The sequence below is a fragment of the Protopterus annectens genome, chromosome 9.part0 (assembly GCF_019279795.1).
Source record: "Protopterus annectens isolate FY-2018-M chromosome 9.part0, PAN1.0, whole genome shotgun sequence".
Lineage (NCBI taxonomy): Eukaryota > Metazoa > Chordata > Ceratodontiformes > Protopteridae > Protopterus > Protopterus annectens.
Genome location: NC_056743.1, coordinates 1543632102 through 1543635958, shown reverse-complemented (window position 1 = coordinate 1543635958; position 3857 = coordinate 1543632102). Strand labels below are relative to the sequence as shown.

Sequence of the window (3857 nt, the reverse complement as noted above, 5' to 3'; positions counted from 1 at the left end):
GTGCTGGAAATAATTTTGTCATTTGTCATAAAATTAGTTCCGCAGGGCTGGTCACACCCTGCAGGTTAGCTCCCCAGATTGGCTGGTGGGCACATGTGATCCAGCATGATTTGGCAGCCTTCAGGACTTATGGGACATCCTATCAGTGTCGAGTCTGAATCTAGGTCCCAGCTCCAGGGGATGTCCAAGAGACTGTGGGGTCCATGGGAGGTGAGGTTTGTCCATGGGAGGCCAGCTCCCAGACCAAGATGAGAGTCACCACTCCCCCCAGGTGCCATCCTCATCCCCGCCATCGATCAATCGATCGGGCCTACCAACTCCCTCTGATGGAGGGCACCTGCACTGTCTTTGTCAAGGTCACAGTGTGCGGGTCAAACTGCTCCACCCAGGGAGTGAGCGGTGGGTGATGGTGCCTAGAATTCCACACCCCGCAGGATTAAAGTCAAGGTGAGTCGGATGAGCCTGGGCTAAGGCAAAGGGGTCTTGTCACATGCTGTGGTATTATACTCTGAGGCCACTGTCCACTGGCAGCCACACAACCTGAGCATGGGAGCGAGGATGAGAGGGCCACCCTCTCTCTGTCTGCCTCTGAGTGCTGCCGCATCCTGCACAAGCCAGTGGCCCTCCAGGGTCACAGTTGCCAGTCCATGACCAGCACCCGGGGTGACCCCCTCCATGGGGAAAGGGACCCCTCCAGTCATTGGAGGTGTGGGCTGTGGACCCTCCTCTCTGCCTGCCCATCAAGGTGTTCCTCTCTGGTTGATCCTACCAGTAGCATATGCTTTTCTCAAAGATTAAGCCATGCAAGTCTCAGTGCACATGGATACTACAGTGAAACTGTGAATTGCTCATTAAATCAGTTATGGTTCCTTTGATTGCTCCACCGTTACTTAGATAACTGTGGTAATTCTAGAGCTAATACATGCTGATGAGTGCTGACCTCCAGGGATGCATGCATTTATCAGAGCAAAATCAATCTGGATCTTAGCCTGGCAGCTTTGGTGACTCTAGATAAACTTGGTCCTCATGGTGGTGACACGACATTCGAATATCTGTCCTATCAACCTTCGATGGTACTATCTGTGCATACGATGGTGACCATGAGTAACAGGGAATTACGGTTTGATTCCAGATAGGGAGCCTGAGAAATGGCTACCACATCCAAGGAAGGGAGCAAGCATGCAAATTACCCACTCCCGACTCAATGAAGTAGTGATGAAAAATAACAATACAAGACTCTTTCGAGGACCTGTAATTGGAATGAGTACACTTTAAATCCTTCAACAAGGATCTGTCAGAGGGCAAGTCTGTTGCCAGCAGCCACAGCAATTTCAGCCCCCAATACTGTATATTAAAGTTGCTGCAGTTAAAAAACTCATAGCTGGATCTTGGGATCGGGCTGCCAGTCTGTTGTGAGGTGAGCTACCGCTTGTTCCAACCTCTGCCTCTTGATGCTCAATGCTTTTAAATGAGTGTCCTGGGAGTCCAAAGGATTTAATTTGAAAAAAATTAGAGTGTTCAAAGCAGGCCAGTCACCTGAATGATTCAGCTAGGAATAATGGAATAGGACTCCAGTTCTATTTTGTTACTTTTCAGAACTGAGTCCATGATTAAGAGGGACAGCCGGGGGCATTCGTATTGTGCCACTACAAGTGAAATTCTTGGACTGGTGCAAGACGAATGAAAGTGAAAGCACTTGCCAAGAATGTTTTTATTAATCAAGAAGGAAAGTTGGAGGTTTGAAGACAATCAGATACCATTGCAGTTCTGACTATAAATGATGTCAATTAGAGATCTGGCGGTGTTATTTTGAAGACCTGCTGGGGAATAAGAAATTGACAGAAGGGCACCACTAGGACTGGAGCTTGTGGCTTAATTTGACTCAACATGGAAAAACTCACCCCGCCATGACATGGAAAGGACTGACAGATTGATAGCTCTTTCTCAATTCTGTGGGCGGGGGTACATGGCTGTTCTTAGTTGGTGGAACAATTTGTCTGGTTAATTCTGATAATGGAGGAGACTTTGTCATGCTAACTAGTTATGCAACCCCTTGCAATTGTCTCCAACTTCTTAGAGGGACAAGGGGCTTTCAGCCATACAAGATTGAGCAATAACAGGTTTGTGATGCTCTTAGATGCCGGGTGCTGCATGTATGTTGATCAGCATGTGTTTATCCTTGGCCAACATGTCCAGGTAATCCACTGAACCCCATTCATGATAGAGTAGAGAGTTTTAAATTATTCCCCATGAACGACGAATTCCTAGTAAGTGCAGGTCATAAGCTTGCATTGATTAAGTCCCTGCCCTTTGTACACATTGCCTGTTGCTACTACCAATTGGATGGTTTAGTGATTTCCCCGATTGACCCTGCTGGAGTCAGTTATGGCCCTGGTGGTGCACCAAGAAGAAGATCAAATTTGATAATTTAGAGGAAGTAAAAGTCATAACAAGGTTTCTGTAGGTGAACCTGTGGAAGGATCATTAATGGGGTTGGTCCCCAGGATGGTGCTGTCCTTAGGTACCGCCTCTCCTCACTCCACCACCCTGACCCTATCTGTCTCTCTCTCTCCACACAACCCAGCAGAGGCCAGTGGGACAGATCCCGTGACTCCAGGGGGAGAGAGGGAGCAAAAGGTGGGGTGGCATCTATTCCCCCTCACTCCTGGTGATGGGAGGGGGAGTTCTGTCCACATGGGAGGCACAGATGCTCCTCTGCCACCCTGAGGGGACAGCTGTGAAGGGGGTAGTCTGGCCCAGTGGTGCAGTCTGCTGTGCAAGACGGAAATGCCAGACTATCCGCACTGGAGGGGAAGAGGGTGCTGTCCTGGTAGGCGACATTATGTCCTCCCCTCCAGCTGCACAAGGCCACCCCCAGGGGTGCACACCAGTGTCCTCTTCCCTTGATAGTGGTCGCATGTACCTGAGGAGGACACCCTGCTCTCTGCTGGGCATAATTTTGAAGACCAGGAAGGTTAGCAGTTTGGCCACACACTTGTGGGACTCCTTGCCATCCTGTGGCATGTGGCCAGGAATCCTGATCTAGGCACTCATGACCATGCCTGTGAAACTTTGCCTGCTCATCTCCTGGTATGATGCCATGTAGGCAGTGGTACTCACAGCACCCGAGCAAGAATTGTACAACTCTGAGAGGTGGATCACTTGGCTTGCACATAGACGAAGAACGCAGATAACTGCAAGAACTAATGTAAATTGCAGGATGTATTGATCATTGATCATCGATACTTTGAATGCACTTTGCAGCCCCAGGTTACTCCCAAGGCTACACCTTTCTGAGGGTTGTCATGCCATCCATTACCACAGGGGTGTCCCACCCCTAGTGAGGGTATGACCAGGGAGTCAAGGGTGCCTGTTGTGGGCCCCATCCCCCAGGAACTGAGAAGCCCATCTACACCATGGATGGGAGGGCAGAGGCACACTTCCGGCCCACCCTGGGGGGTGTCACTGGTATTGCCATTTGGCTGCCCTCCTGGAGGTATGGCCTGACATCCACCAACCCAATTCCCATGTGCTAGAGCTGCATTGGCTCTCCTCTGCCTCCTGGAGTCCAGCAGCAGTGGAGCAGGTGCTTGGGCCAGGCAAGGGGCAGCACATCCATCCGTCCCAGTGACCTGCACCACCTGTCCCCCATGACCATGCTTGGAATGTAACCTCAGATAAGATGTGCTGACTTCAAGCATATTACTAAGCAGAGGAAAAGAAACTTGCCAGGATTCCCTCAGTAACAGTGAGTGAAGAGGGAAGAGCCCAGCACCAAATCCCCTCCCAGGCAACAGGTGCAGGGAAATGTGGTGTACAGAAGTCTGTCTCACTGGTTCTACCCAGGGTGCTCAAGT

General features: G+C 50.2%; 1 non-coding gene across 1 annotated transcript; it reads left to right on the top strand.

The window, feature by feature from the left end:
• The first annotated feature begins 3142 nt into the window (after positions 1 to 3142).
• LOC122812383 lies at positions 3143 to 3303 on the top strand. Its single transcript, XR_006366405.1, has one exon. It is a non-coding gene; the product is annotated as a 5.8S ribosomal RNA (ribosomal RNA).
• Positions 3304 to 3857: the final 554 nt, after the last annotated feature.